At 41.9% G+C, this 16,473-nt stretch overlaps 1 long non-coding RNA gene across 1 annotated transcript; it reads left to right on the forward strand.

Annotated features, from left to right (window-relative positions):
* Positions 1-241: 241 nt before the first annotated feature.
* LOC103465079 (uncharacterized) lies at positions 242-10,404 on the forward strand. Its single transcript, XR_533747.1, has 3 exons — positions 242-538; positions 5,074-5,151; positions 9,575-10,404. It is a non-coding gene; the product is annotated as an uncharacterized LOC103465079 (long non-coding RNA).
* Positions 10,405-16,473: the final 6,069 nt, after the last annotated feature.

The raw sequence follows: 16,473 nt of genomic DNA on the forward strand, positions 1-16,473 counted from the left end.
ATCAACAGTTTCCTTTGGTTACCTAGCAACAACCTTGTTAATGTGTACCGCAGTAGCTTTATATTTAGCCACCTGACATTCCTGCTTAAAAATATAAAATAAAAACAACGGTGTGGAGTGAACGGACTATGTAATTAATTTGGCAGTTTTGTAGACATATTTCAACCAAAAAAAAAAAAATCTATTAATTATAGACACAATGTTCAGCCAGGCCATAGCCCGGGGTCTCTTTCTCTCGAGCTAGCCGTTAGCTTCTTCACCACTGGAGCAGCTAGTTCGGAAATGTGGAAAGCTATTGCAGATAAGAACTGAAATCTACTTCAAAAACCACAAGCTATCCATTTAAAGCCATGTTGCCCCGAGCTTCATGTAAAAGTCTTTTCTTTCACTCTTTCTTTACCCCACATTGCCAAACAAGCTAAGCTGGCTCAGTTTTTCCCCAGCAGCGCTTTTACATGTTTGTGCTTACATCAGCTACTTCACAAAACGTGTCACTTCAGAGTCCTTCGCTAAGCCCGCAGAACACAACAGAGACAAGGTTAGTGGAGACAAAAAGCCCATCCATTATCTTGTTGTTCCTCTCTTTAGCTTTAATTCATCTACTTGGTAATGATTTACAACACAGCTTTAAACTGAATAGAGGTTTTTCTAAAATGCTTTTGGTTTTGATTGAAGTTCATTAAGAGCTTATTTACTCTTAAGAAACGTTCCACTTGTTACACAGACATGTTTCTCTTAAGCCCCGTCCTTAGTGGGAGCTTGAGTTCACAAGGTTGTTTTGAACAAGAATTTTATTTTCACTTTAAGCATCGAGTTTTAAGGTATCAATTTCTTGTCATTTTTCTCTTAAGGTGGGGATACATGCAAAGGAACATGTCTGAACATGTTCCTTTGCATGTCTGAACATGCAAAGGAACATGCATGTCTAATTTAATCAGACTACAGTATGAGGCTTTCCAAGGAAACATTGAATGGCTTTAGTCGTTTAAAGTGTGGGAAGGTTGAAAACGAGAAAATCCCAGATACATCACAACCAGTCGGAGCAGTAGGATGGCGTACAGTCTGGGAGAATCGCTGTATTTCCCATGTTCCTCAAACCAGGAAGCAATAATTGCCTTTGGATTATATTTCATCATGCAAAAAAGGGGGCTGAATATGAATGTAAATTAGTGATATTTGACTACATCGGCTTTGGGATCAGATGACATCACTGTGTGCAAGAGCTGAGCAAGTAAACAAAAGAGGACTTGGTGGGATTTCTAGACATTTCTCTTTCTTGATGTCCAGCTAATGAAGGCAGCAGCTTTGCTACAGTATCTTGCGAGAGTATTCATACCCTGCCAATTTTTTCATATTTTGTCAAATTATTTAATTGACAGAGAAACACTAAGTGTGGTGGAAGGAAAATTGTGTTTTCTGAATGAAAATCTCAAAAGTGTGGTGTACATTTGTATTCACTTATGACATGGAAAAAATGTTGCAAGTGAAATAATCTGTTAGTGGAACAACTAGCTTTTCAACAATATGAAGGAATTATTGACTGTGCTGTGAAGTTACTTGTAAGTTAGTTTTGTCTTAGTTTGAGTAAGCTAAGATATTTGCACTACAAACTCAACCCCCCCAAAAATACTTGGTAAGATGTTGTGTTTTTGCAGTGACTGTACAGTAGATGGAGAGGAAATAGGTTGGAGAGAGAAGAGGAAGATAGAAAGCAAACGAGAAATAGATCGAGGGGTTTGAATATTTCCACAAGAGCCTCATGATGAGTGTCATGCAAGGTAACATGTAAAAGCGACGCTCCGCTGCAAACTTTCCAAAGTGTTTTGACATCGACATGATGCGTTTGTGTTTGGAAGAAGACATGTTCCCCACTAATTTAAGGAGAAAAAAAAATACAACACAACAACAACGGTTTTGATGGAAACCATGCCGTGTGTTAGGAGGACATGCTGCAGGATGCCAACACTAAAAGACAAGCTGCATTTTAAATATAGCTGAATCATGTCACGGTTTTTCCAAACACTGGTGCTCAGCAGAATGGATGTCTCCACTGCTGCTGCTGCTGCTGCTTGCTGGTGTTTACTGGATGTCAGTGAAGCGAGGCGGCTCTGGTCCTCCTCTCGTCCTCCTCGCGTTGTCACTGTTTATCTCTTGCTATCTCGTCCCGCGCTCTCTGTTTGCTCTCCCTCTCTCTCGTCTTTCACACACATTTGTTTACTTTTTCCCCACTTCTCATTTGTGGCTTTTTTTTTTTTTTTCTTACTGCACATCTGCACTCCTGCCTCACCCTCTAGTTTCTCCTTTCTCCCAGTTTTTTTTTTTCTTTTTCCCTTCTGGTGAATCACAGGGCAGAAACAGAACCGGGTGTCAACTTGATGAACGAGGTCACACGCAGGCCCAGCAGACCGTGTTAAATGCTGGGTCATCATAAAGCCTCTCTCTCCCCCCACACCCTCCTCTCCCACCTCATCTTCACTTTAACATGCACATACAAAGTAGGCACGGCCGAGTCTCACTCCCTGCTCACATCTCGCTCTGTCGTGTAACTCTGACGTCCTGTGGTTCCTCAGAAACATCATCGCTACTTATCAGCCGGCAGCTTAAGTTTAATCACGGCAACCTGCTGGAGATAACCTCTTGTTTCCATTATGTCAATCACTTGCATCAAAAAAAAAAAAAAAAGGACTGTCCTTTGCTCATGAGTTATTATATTTGTGAAGTGAGAAACAAACTGGAGAAGTTCTGCTTCTTGATTTGACGTAAACCTGAAACCAGGGTGGCAGCTAACGATTAATTGATTAATCGGATAAAAAATTGACATATTCTGCCGTTTTTTTTTTTTTTATTTCACCACCTTAACATATTGTCTTCTGATATTATAAATAATTTTAAAAATATACTTTTCAAGTGCACTTATATGTAAGTATAATTTTATTTTTAAAATAAGGTAATAAACATTTAAAAATAAATGCTAACATGTTCAATTTAAAATCAAACTTGTTGATTATTTTTTTGGATTAAAAGGTGCTTGATAAGAGCTTTACATCATTTTTTACAGAATTGGGTGGAGCTTAAACTAAAGAGTTTGAGGATTTTTTTTAAAATCTTAAATGCAATATACATATATTTTTCTACAGTTTTGGCTTAGTTATTGCTCTAGGTTTTTCATCAAATGGCCTTTTTTGTCTGCATCCTCTAGATAACGCTTAAGAGATTACAGAATTAGTTGATGAGTGAATGCTGAATTAATCGCGATTTATTTAATTGACCATTTCAACATAACTGAACCGTTTATAATAGCAACTCCAGCTACGCTAACTTTACAAAGGTTTCTAGGTAAAAAAAAAAAAAAAAAAACACCTTCTCAAGTTATAGAACTAGCATATCTACTTATGTTAAACAAATAATCAATTACTTTATGCAAATCCAACCCCTGCAAAATTCGGACCGAGCCCGTTCCACCTGACTTGTCCCGTCTGCAGATCACCCCCCTCCTACCCCAGTGTGACTCAGCCCCGCAGTGGGCCTGCCCGGGCCTGGGGAGTGTTGCTGCTGCAGCCTCAGATAAGCTCCAGCCACAGGCTAAATTTACCCGGCCTCTCACTGGAGGCGACCAGACTCCAGAAAGCCGTCACCTTCTGACTCACGTGGCCATTTTTGAAGCACCACCAACGTTTTGGATAAAATGAAGGGTCTGGAGAGAGTCAGACATAAATAAATGCAGAGAGTGAGAAGAACACGAGACAAAAGGTGTTTCTGAGGATGACTTTATCTGAGGGAGGGACGCTTCCTGGTAAAGTCATCTCTGCAAACTTGTTTATGCAATCCTTTGAGAACGTATTTGTACCCCTTGAACTAAAATAATTTTAAAAAGCCTTTATTACTGTAAACTGAAAGGAAAAGGGATACGTGGTTTTAAAAATAGTTTACATGTAAAAGTCCTAAGTGTGACATTCATTTATATGAATCCCACCAGAATAAATACTCCTTTGAACCACCTTTTTCCTGTGGTCACAGCTGCAGGGCTGTAATATTTGGTGTTGTCTTCTTGCAACATCAATCTCAGTCTCAAATCTTTTGCAGCCTCGAACACATTTTCATCTAAGATCTCCCTGTTTTTATTCCATCTACAGTCTGCAAACGCGTTCAGAGGCTTAGTAAATGTTTAGATTAACTTAATAAAATCTCAGAATATCGAATAAGTGATTATTTCAGTTGGGCATACTGAAATAATTATTAAAAAATTTAACAAATGTTTTTGTGTTAAACTAAGGAATTTGATGTACATTTATTTTAAGTAATTATATCACAAAATATCTTTTTTTTAAAAACTGAGAAAGAGGTATCAAACTGCAATAGTATTAAACGTCTTCTTGTTACTTTTTATTGGCGGTTGGCAAAAAACTTTTAGTAGCATTACCGCCACCTACTGGTATGGAGTGTGGTTCGTGACGTTCTAATTCATACTATTTATACATAAGCATATCCATCTATCGTCCCATCTAGCTATCTATCTATCTAATAGTTAAATGTCGGAAACAAATTACAATTTTAATCTTAACTAAGTAACGATTGTTACACGCGGGAAGAGCGCGCGGCCTCATGGGATATCCTCTTTCCTTTTGCACAACAACAGTCATGGGCGGATACAAACTTATGGCTAAACCTACAGGTAAGTGGAAAGCGACACCTGCTTCAAGAAGAAGAAAGTCAAGCTCTTACTCCCAAGCAGATGAAGTAATGCTGCGTTCACACAAAACGCGTTTTGAGCGTCAGGCGCGTCTGGTTTAAGTAAGTGGAGGCGTCGAGGGCCGCTGAGGCGCGTTTCGAGCATCTAGCGCGGCGAGATTTGAACCATTTTGAGAGTTTTGACGCGTCCGACGCTCCACATAGACTGAATGTTGACCAGACCTGCCCGACACTCAAAACGTGTTTGGTGTGAATGCACCATGAGGGTAACTCCACAAAGTACTTAAGGGGGGTTATTTGACGTTTGAAGCCAATTTAAGAAGACATTATATCGTTATAGCTGATAAGAACATGATGATGTCGTGTTTTCTTTGTGTTTTACAGACCGGAGTTCCCATTGAGAAGCCAAGAGAGGTGATCCTCAACTCTAGGAGAAGATGCAAATGTCTTAAACAATTCAAGGTTGGTAGAGTTAATCACTTTTAGAGATATTTTTAAAGTCTTATATTTTGCCCAATGGGTTTAAAAGTTCTCATGCAACAGAATTAGATCCAAATATTCCCAGCTAGGGGAAAAAACTTTTTTGTATGTCTAGGAGTGTGTGGGATAAAAGATAACATTACGTTTACTGAGGTTCTTTATGTTTTCAATACCGAAAAGAAAACATGCTTCCTTGACTACTACCGCTAAAATATCATGATGAAGGACAAATAAGCTAGTTTTGTGATATGTCAGTGTTAAGGTTCCCACATACAAGTGCCGAAATCACTTCTCATTGACGTAGATGCTAAAAGAAAATGGCGTCATTTTGTCCGCAGAAAGATACTCGACAACAGGCCCGGATTGTACTATTTCGACGGAGATCTGTGTGAAGTGTTGTGTGTGTGTGTGTGTGTGTGTGTGTGTGCGTGTGTGTGTGTGTGTGTGTGCTTAAAGTTTTGAGTTGTTGTTTTGTCTGACCACAGCGTGTTCTTCCACATCTTTGCAGTGCTGTGACAACTTGCAGAGCAAAATCTTCCTTGCTTTCTTTCAAGATTTCTTCTTGCTACTATTTGTTTTAGAAAGGCCACACTGCAAAAACACAAAATCTTATAAAGTATTTTTGGTCTAGTTTCTAGAGCAAATGTCTGAGTACACTAGATGCAGGACAAAGCTAACTTAAAAGCAACATTGTAGCAAGAAATAGAAGCTTTTTTTAAAGTCAGTAATTCCTAAATATTGATGAAAAAGTACTAGCTACATGAAAAATAATTTGCAAGTAGAGTAAGACATTTTAACTTATGATGTGGGAAAAATGTATTGTTCCACTGGGCAGATTATTTCATTTGTAACTAATGCGTTTTCATTAATATTCAACAAGCAGTATTAGGAAAAATTTTCTTTTTTTGTTCTTTACATCAAAACATACCTTGATACCTTGATTCTTTCATGCATGTTTGAGAAATCCTTTAATTTGCTGTGGACACAACATCCAGATGTGCAAAACACCTGGGTGGACATAACCCCACCTTCAAGGAAGAAGCTCCTCCTGCAGTTTCCACATTTCAAGCTTCCAACCACAGAGAGCACCCATCTCCCCTGACTTCCCCACTAAGTCCCTTCAGACTAGCCAGCTTCAATTAGCAAACAGCTGATGGAACTGCGCATTTGCTGAGCTACTTCCTATTTCAAATCTGGTTAAGGGTTGCTAGAGGAGCAATGTTGGGATGACTTCCTGAAGGCAAAGTTTCAGAAACAGCAGGAGTTTTTAAAGAGGCAGACTCTCAATTTCAGGGTGCAAAGTATTTTTTTAACAACTGAAAGTAGTATAGTTACTTCTCATAGTAACTGTGCAATAAATTGGCACTGTGTGCCTGGAAAACACATAATACTGTCCCTTTAAGAAATTGTTGACTAAAACCAAACCCCTCTATCATGTTGAAAAGTTGCCTTTGAGTTGGTTTTGACTTATTTCAAGCATACTTAGATATTTGCACTAGAAGTTAGAACACAAGTACTTGGTAGGATGTTTTCTTTGCAGGCATATTAGTGAGTACAGCTAAGAATTGTCCTGCCTGAACTATAAACTGCAGCACCTCCAGTGTTACTACGTCCATCTTTGTCGCTGTTTTTAGGTGGACGGACATTTCTTGGTAGGTCTGCAGGTGTGCCAGAACAGGTGCTTGTCAGATAATCTAAGATTGAAATCTTGCTTTATAACTTAATCCTGTTTTAATCTAAAACAAATTATATCAGCGACTCAAAGCGACACGAGTTGAAAGCAATTTATTAGCAACGCCACGCTCCTTAAAAATGCGGATGAGGATGAAGAGAGGGGAAAATATCTGTGAACAGAAACCTGTTTGACCAAATGAAAAGATGCCAAAAACCTCAAACAGTCGGTTCGGAACAATTAGGCTGGTTCAGCGAGAAAAACTGGATACACTGCGGAGCCTGAAACAAGTAGATTTCTATCGTCTATCTATGTAAACACTTCCTTTTGTCTCCGTGGGATGAGTGTTTTCACTTATAGTGAGGAGTGCCTTCTGCTGTTTAAAAAGAAAACAGGCAAAGTGTTGAATGTGTAAAGACAGGCAGATCTTTTGCCACGACGGGGAATTAGTTCAACAGTTTGACCTTCTCTGACGTGACTCCTTTGGTGCAAAACGTTAAACTGAATGGAGGATCCAGGAGAATCTTTGCACATGAGGGACAAATCTAAAAAAAAAAAAACTCAATCTAAAAGCCTGAGGAAGGAGATGGATGTGATATGATCAAGGCTAAATTTACAAAATAATGGCCAAAAGTGATATTGGCATAAAACACAAAACACCCTTTTGGCAAAAAGGGATTAATATACCTCAATGACAAAGTCTCACAGAAGTGATTGGTGTGGTTATATATCCCAAGTGCTGTGAACTTGCATTTTTCATGCTAATGTAAAGTTTAGCTAAGTGGACAGAGTCTCACTGCCATCAGATGCTCACACCAGACAGTGTTTTTCAAAGCTCTCTTTGAAATATCACATTGGAAATTTCTGTTGGAAACGGTAAAATTAGAAATAACTTCTTCAGTTTCACAAAGCAGTTATTACGCGCGCTTAAGGTGGCTTTTGGCTTTTTTGAAAAGCCAAAATAGGTGCTTCTGCAGTCGATGAGTCCTTCAAGTTAAATAACATTTTCACATTGAGCTAAGGATATGGAAGAAACCTGCCTTGATTTGATAAAATAATACACGTATCTGCTTTCTTGGACGTTCTATTTATGCATCTGGGGCACATAAAAAAGCTATGGTGGACCGGTCTTGGACCCCGGGCCTTCAGTTTGACAACAGACCTCTAGAGAGACATTAATCGAGCCTTTAAAAAAGTTGGGTACTAAAATATTATTTTATTAATTAAATCTAAGCGGTTTTTATCTTTATTTTTGCCAAATTACAACAATGTGAAAAATGTCCAATGTTATTTAACTTTTTTAAATAGACACCTATTTATTTATTTATATTTTAGCAGTTTAATTGATCGTTTTTTGGATACATTTTTACCACACTTGGCCCTTGGAGTGCATTCATAGTCATTATGAGGCCCCTGCTCCACATGGCTTACCACAATTTACTTTCTTCCACCACGGCGAACCTCGGATGACTGTCAACAGATTCTCCCACCTGAGCCATTCGGTCAGAAAATCGGATTGGATTTGGATGAATGGATGAAGAATTGTTTTGCGGCTGCAGCGTAACAAGGTGAACTTGAGAACATTCGCAAGGCAAGCGTGAACTGAAATCAAATACGGACCAACGTTCACTAAGCCCAGTGAGCTCACTTCCTTCACTTCCTCCACCCTTTTACAGCTGTTTCAGCTTTTACTGTCCCACCGGCTAAAGCCCGTCACTCGGGCTCCCTCTGAGAGAGACCGCGTCTCCTCCGGCTCGTCTCGTGATCGCTGGCCTCAGTCGGAACGCCAGCGGGACCCGGAGGCTCTTTGAGCGGCCTGCCGGGTCGTCGAACGGTGGCTGAGAAGTTGCAGGCCTGCTGTCGGTTTAATGTCTGCCAGAGCCTTTAAAACTCACTCTGATCCAGAGATACTCCAGGCTTTATCACACCCCGGAGCCAGTAGTGCGGGTTTAACTGCTTTCAGCGGCCTAGCATGGACTTAAATCACAAACCTCCTGAACGTTTCACGCTATCCACGCTGTATGTCATCCCAGTAAAATGTCGGTCTGAACATCTTTGTCAAGGTGCAAATGGTAAACTTTAGATCCTCTCTGCTTTAAGAGCAAGGTGAGCTGGTTGTAGCCTACAGATTGAGGTCTTGTAGCTACATATGTAGCCGGGTATATGTAAAAACTAATATCTTTGGGCTGGGGGTTCCTGGTAAGCCACAAAGTGTGAAAAAGTTAATTGGAGTCATTTTCCAAGATGTGTGTATTTATGTTTAGATTTGGTGCCGGAAAAAAAAAAATCCCCAACAACATCAAACCATTGGGACTTTGACTGCACCAATTGCGGTTTTCTGGTCGATTGGTGATCAAACCTTGACCTGCTGAGTCCAATTTGGCCCAATACCTGTTTTTTTTTTTTTTGTCCGAAATATCGCTAAATATACCAAGAAAGTCGCTGAGTTGGTAACAGTGGGGTCACTATCGTTAACTGCAAACTTGCAGACATGACCTAGTGGGCTGGTCCATCAGTCAAACCTCCCTAACGGGAAAACAAAAGACAGTGGTTGAATTTTAGACCTTTGCTGAGGTTGATAAAATCGGAGGATAATATCGGCTTTGCATGACAGTATCGGCCGATCACCGATCTCCCAAAATGAAGGAAATCGGTGCAACTGGCACACACCTAATTGGGATCATCTTTGTTTTTACATTAATCTTTTTTTTTATTTCTTTCTTCTGCACCAAGTCGAGTCTCCAGCTCTGTAACGCGATCCCCCAGACGAGCCAACATCCAGGAGCAGAACAATGACACGTCACGCCCCCGCACGTCTCAGAGCTGCAGGAGTCACTGACGCCTCCAGCCTCACATCCACCCCACACGTCTGCCCGAACGCAGCAGCCTGGCAGCCGCTTTCATGGCAACATCTTCACCCCCACAGAGCACGCCGAGAGTCTGCTCCTTCTGTGTCATTCAGCGCGTTGTGAGTCGCACACAGAACGAAAACAGGTTGACCTTTTAGCGTCCGAGTGTCTTGACACTCGTTCGCCGTGCTCTGAAGGGTTGCTGGTGCCGCGGCATCTCGTCTTATCTCCGGCCAACACGCCTTGCTGTGACGAGGAGCGCCTCTGCCTCAGACAGGGCCAAGCTGCTTTTGCTGCTGCTGCTGCTTCTGGGCAGGGAACCAGAGAAGGGGTGGAAAGGAAAGAGAAAGAGGGGCGAAGGGGGTTGAGGTTAACTGCAGCAGGGGCGGCGCACAAACCGAGAAGGGGGGCGGAGGGGGAGCTCCCCCCCTCATCCACAAGCGCCTGACGACCACTGACAGCTGAGCTTCCCCTCTCTGCGGGGGTTTCATGACCACAAACTGACACTCCCTCACACACACGCACACACACACACACACGCATACACACGCATTGCTCCTGTTTAGCTGTCTTCTTTAACCCATTGGTGCAAATTCTGACTACTCTCAGACTGCAACAGGAAGAGATTAATTTAGAGTCGAAAACAGATATTTGCACAAATAGTTTTTTTTTTACTCACTGCCCAAAGTTAAATCAGACCAAACTTTTCTTGTTTTAGGTCAGAATAGTCCAAATTATTTCTATTTCCTAAATGTCAGAAAACTTAGCGAGAGATTGTTTCACAGTATTTTTTGTTTGTAACTTTCCTTGAATTTAAAACATTTACAGTCAGTCAGTATTTAATCTTTTACAATGTATGAATTGAGTCTAACCTCTTGAGTTTTATTCCACAAGCTTCTCACGATAGTTTGCAGGCGTTCTGGACCATTCCTCCTGACAGAACCGGTAACATTAAAAATTGTTATTTACATCATAAAGCGACTTTATTTTAGGATTTACATGTTCAGAAAGTGAGCAGGCAGGGTTTTAGTTTTCATTATAGTGTACTATCATTTCGTTATGAGTTTTTGTTTGTCTAATTCAGTTACTTTTAATCAGTTTTTAAAGAGTGTGTTTGCTCTTTTTTATTAGTTAAATACTGACTAATTAGGTTTTTTTGGCTGTAGTAGCAGTTTTACCTTGTGTCCTGGTGTGTGGTCATTTGGAGCAGCGGGAGCAACAGGTGAACGGGGACATTTGGAGGAACAGAGCGAACGCTTTTGTCTCCTCCTTTGACTTCTGGACCTTCGCTGTCACTGCTGATATACACGAGGACAGCTGTGAAAATGATCTCCTCTCTGATTCACGCATGTGGCGGCGAGCGTCACAGCCGTGCCAAAAATGTGCACAATTACTGATTTTCTTTCTTCTGTCCTGCAGCACTAAAAGCATGTCACCATTAGTTAACCTAAGAGAAACGGTGGAAAGCTGCTGCTTGAGTCAAGATGTGGGAAGGAAGTGTTCACCATGGCACAGATAATGTCTCTGTGTTGGCTGGTTTTTGCAACACGGTGCTTTTTATAGGCCATCTGATGGTAAACATTTGAACAGGTCATGTCCAGCATATGTGGGATCTCTTTGTTGTAAATTTAGTGTTTTAATGTGGCACACTTAAAAAAAAAAAATCTGCATTTCAAATTCCAAATTTTTACTTTTTAGTTTTTTAGTGTTGTAAGGTTAAAATCAACAGGCATGTCAACACCGGTACGATAAATGATGCTGATAATAGGTCTGTCACAGATTTAGAGTAGCCTAGAAATGATGAAGTATCTGATGTAGACCTGTTGGTATGAGGCTGGAGGGGCAAATGAAAATCTGTGGTAACACTTTATTAGAAGGGGTGTGACACTGTCATAAATACGACATAATACATGAAGAAGTCTTTATGAATGTCTTTCTGATTGCTGTCATGTCCTGTCATTCGGTAAATAAAGACACTTTTAACGTGTCACTTTTGGTAAATAATGACACTTGAATGCAAAGATAGCACTTTTAATGGATTTTTAATGAAACTTGAAGCAACTTTGGATTAAAAGTGTCATTATTTGACAAATGACACTTCATGACAGAAGTCACAGACATTCATAAAGACTTCTTCGTGATCATAACAGGTGTTTTGTCATGTTTATGACAGTGTAATGTCAGTCTTATGCACACAACTTTAAATAAAGTGTTACCAAATCTGCATAGGGCCCCAAAAAGGTTGTGGAGATGTTGTTCTTCAGCAGGGAAGGTGGTCAGAAAAGGTGGATGAAGCTAAATGCAGGACAATCCTGGGGGGAAAAAAGTGGCTGTTCACCTTCAAGTAGGACAAAAATCTGAAATGTCCAACCCAACTAGATCAAAGCATCTCAATGTGTCAGTGAGCCAAAGCCTCAAACATCCAATAGGAGTTTTTCTTTTAAGCTCGATTCAAAACAAATTTGGAAAACACTTTGGTCTTTGGGCATGTAAGAAGACTTGCTGCTGTAACTACAGCAAAAGATGGTTCTACAAAATATCAACTCACATGGGCTGATTAAAAACTCACACCACACTTTTCAGATTTATTTATTTTTTTTTTTTTTTGTTCTTTTTAAGTAATGCATTTTATCCATCAACGTTACAATTGCAGTAACTGACTAATGGCCTTTCTCCGAGTCACTTTTGCTTTCCCGAAGACAAACCTCCTTACAACAAACCCTGGTTCTGGTCCGTTTGTACCAGCCCGTTTATAAAAAGCACTGAAATTCCCACCATATTCTGATCTGGGTCTTGGGAGCAATTCTAGAAAACATGGCCATGACTCAGAGCCAAATTGGGGCATTATTTGGACTGGGCACAGGGGATTGTGTTGATCTAAACTGCAATATAAAATCCATCCTCTGAGATATTTTCAGCCTGAAGTTTTTTTTTTTTTTTCTGCACCCACTTGTTCTAATCTTCTGCACGGGAACATCCTCCCCCCACCCGCCCCCCAACTCATTTCTCCCATCATTTCTTTATGAACATCTCCTCAGACCTCTCCTATTTTAGTATGTTCCACCAGGCATGATTTACCGTCTTCCACAGGGAGANCCCTGCCTAGTCGTAAAAAAGACACTGTGTGTCTCCGTGCGGTTCCCACTCCTTGGGGGGGAAAGAAAGGGGGGTGGGGGGGTCATCAGCTCTTAACGCAGAGCGAACAGGAAAGTCCACCCGGATTCACCAGCAGCTCTTTATAAGGAGAAGGGAAAAAAGGCCCTGGTGCCTCTCTATATTTAGATGGACTTTATTGGGCCTCTTGTCTTTGCTTGACTGCTCTCTCCTCCCGTGCGCTGCTGTTACCAATCATTCACCAGAGCCATGTGGGAGGGCGCCCTCCACCCCACCGCACAGCCTGATAGTGATCTCAGAGATAATAACAGAAGAGAAAACAAGGGAGAGACGGCGGAGGAATGACAGTGGTAGGTGGTGAAGGAGAGGGTTTTTTTCCCGTTTCCTTTCCCCTTCTGCAGGTTCATAAATGCTCCAGTTTGGACGAAACCAAAAGGTTTTAAAGATGGATCCTGTGTGATTGGTTTATCTAGTTGATGAGGATGGATAGAGGAGGGGGAGTCTCTCCTTTCTGGTCCTATCTCTAAAGTAAAGTGTGTTTTATCAACAGCTTTCTCCTCACCCCCACATCAGAAATAGCCCACCTGACTATCTCTCTCTATCAGATCTTGGGTTAGTGCTTGGAGGCTCCACAGCCGATGGTTGCGCGACGGCACTTTAGAAATGAGCAACTGTGGCGTTTGATGAACAAACTCCACACCGAGCAGCATGTTGAGGATCTGCCGGGTCACTTGCCTGCAAAGTGTACCTGCAGATTGGCTTCTGGGCACTTTAGCAAGGTCTGTCTAGACTGAGACAGACATGATGTCAAACATTATTTTTTGTTTTGTTTTTAGAGTCAATAATTGTTTTTAGTATGTAGAACTTCATCGCTGATATTTCCATCTACAAAAGTCACCATCAGCAAGCAAGTCGAGTAATGATTGGACTTACTTGGTGAACCTTTGTTTCATTTTAGTTGTGAAACGAAGGTTAAAAAGTATCTCCTGCCTAGCAGAGTTGAGTAGTAACTATTTACATTTATTCAGTCACATTTACTTGAGTTACTTTTTGGCTGTGCTTAAATGCTTGCTCTCACCAAGCACCGCCCATTTCCACAAATCTCCTTCTGGGATCTGCTGTCTCCAGCCGAGTCCCAGAACTGTAGACTGGGACTCGGCTGGAGACAGCACCTCAGAGTCTCCTGAGGTGAAAATATGAACTACCTCCTGGTCCTACCCTCCTAAGAACGTTTGTAAGCACTGGAGAACCGTGATGGCAAGGCAAAGTGTCGGAAAGAGCAGGAGCTTCTTAAAGGGACAGAGGCCCAATTTTAAGGCGGTTTATTGCAAAGTCATATTTCTTTTAAGTAATGTTTGATATATACATTTCTATAACAACTGAAGGCAACATTGTTACCTGATTTTTCTGTAAAAATGTCACTACGTGCCTAACCATAGGCATCCTTTACCATTGCGATTCAATTTATAGTGTTTTTTTTCCCTCTACTTTGACTTGCTTTCAGTTTACAGTTTGTGTCTGTGAATCTCACCCTGGAGCGAGTTCGATTTCTTGTCATAGCTGCCAGTTTTCACTAAATATACCGAATGATCTGCTCACAGTCTCTCACCTCATTCAGCGTAGCTTGCTTGAGGTCGACCGAGCCTGTGTTCAGTGAAAAAAAACAAAAAAAAACAGCAGGCAGTCTTTGTGGCTGCGTCTACCTCAGCAGTGAGCAAAGCCCAGGCAGGTGGAGCTTAGTGACAGAAAGTGCTTGCTTTGCATGTGAGCTGTCAATTTCAGGAGTCACAAGAAAAGCCTCAACTGCCATGCAAATGGGAGGCAAATAGTATTCAAATACGACTGATGTGGAAGAGGACGGGGCAAAGAAGTGAGAGAGTACCGGCGCTATGCGTACCGTGTGAAGCTTGACGGTGCAGCTGCGTACGTCAAGGTTTAATGTTTGTGTGTCTGACTTTTGATGAAAAGGCCAGTCCAGTTTTACCACAGCGGCCACAGTTGCCCTCTGGGGAAGGACAAACTGTGACGTCAGAATGGTGGTGGGGGTGAGGAGGGGCAGCAGCTCCGAAGACAATAGTTTACTGTGCAGGACGAGTGCCAAGGCGTGGTCTTGCTGGACAGAGGCTCTTCTCAGGGGACCGGCCCGAGCAGCTGCCTCAGCCTCTGGATCTCTGATACACACACACGATCTCTGATGTACACACAGAATTTCATTTCAGCATGAAAGCTGAAAGGATCCACGTTAAATCCCCCTTACACTCATGTTTCTCTCGGTGTGTGTCTGTGCGTGTCTGGGCCGTTGTGTGTTGGTGAGCGTGTCTACGAGAACGCCAGTCGTTCTTTCCAGGCTCTGAGGAACGTGCGGACGGAGGTGGAGTGGGAGAGCCCCGGGGGGAGAAACGTAGCTCTTAAACAGAGGCAAAACAAAGAAGCGATGGAAAGAGAAGCCCTCAACCCCTCCTGATCGCCGCTGATGCTGGCTCAGATAAACGATGGCGAGTGTGTGTCCGCAAACTCCCGGCATGCTGCTCGCAGAACGCTGCGTTTGCTCCTTGTTTTGGTGCCGACCTTGTGCCAGAAAGCCATGAAGGTTTACAAGTCATAGAGAGTCACCTCCAAAATGCGAGGGCAAACCACTTGGGTGGAAACACAGTGGGGTGCATCAAGCTGGTCACATTTGAGTGGAGTGGACTCAGCTGGTCAACAGACTGGGCAATTTTGAAAATAAAACTGATGGATGTTTCAGAAGACCGAAGACTGGGGCAGATGATGAACCTTCAAGCAAATCAACAGTCCCAAACATACAGTCAGAGCCACGGTGGGAAGTTTAGATCAAAACATACACATACTTCAGAATGGTCTAAAATCCAAGCCCTAAATCTGAGGGTCTGTGGCAAAAGCTGAAAATGAATGTTTACAGTTGCTGAGAACTTATCTGAGTGGGCTTTAGCTACCTTGCAAAGAGGAGTGGGCAAACATTTTAATCTTTAGTTGTGGAAAAACTGGTCAACGTACAGCTGGAGGCCGAACTTGGATCGGGGACGTACCACCTGGGTTGTCAAAAGAATAAAATGTCCATCCTTTTGAGATTTTATTTTTTATGTAGACAGCTCAATATGAGATGTGCAAACAGATGCTGAGCATCATTAAGCATGTATGAGCAGTGCATCAGCACAAAACCCACCTGCCCTTCAGCTAAGGTCTAATGACAACAAATCAACAAAAGCCTTGGGTGATCCGCCCAGCCTCGAGGGGGCCGCCGTATCAGTCTATTCAGCCTCTCATTCACCTGTGAGATGGGCCTCATGTTATTAAAAGCTTTCATACACGTGGTCTGACAGTATTATGATTTGCTTGGAGGACACCTGCTCAAACGATGGTTTGGTTTTTACATGATGGTTGAGGCTTTTGTTGAAGCGTCCAGCCTGGCTGTCGCTCTTAACATTGGGTTATTTTACTGCAGTGCTTTAATTTAGTAGATTTCCAACATGGAGCTTGTAAGTATTACGCCACCCAAACACATGGATACGCAGACAATAGGCATGCGAACAAGCTAACCAGAATGTATGGCTGGGTTACTGGTAACGACGTGTACTTAAAATCTGTAAAACTTTTCCATCACACCATTGCCACTGTTGGAGTTAGGGAGGGGGACTACTACATTTAAAA

This window comes from Poecilia reticulata, linkage group LG5 (assembly GCF_000633615.1).
Source record: "Poecilia reticulata strain Guanapo linkage group LG5, Guppy_female_1.0+MT, whole genome shotgun sequence".
Lineage (NCBI taxonomy): Eukaryota > Metazoa > Chordata > Actinopteri > Cyprinodontiformes > Poeciliidae > Poecilia > Poecilia reticulata.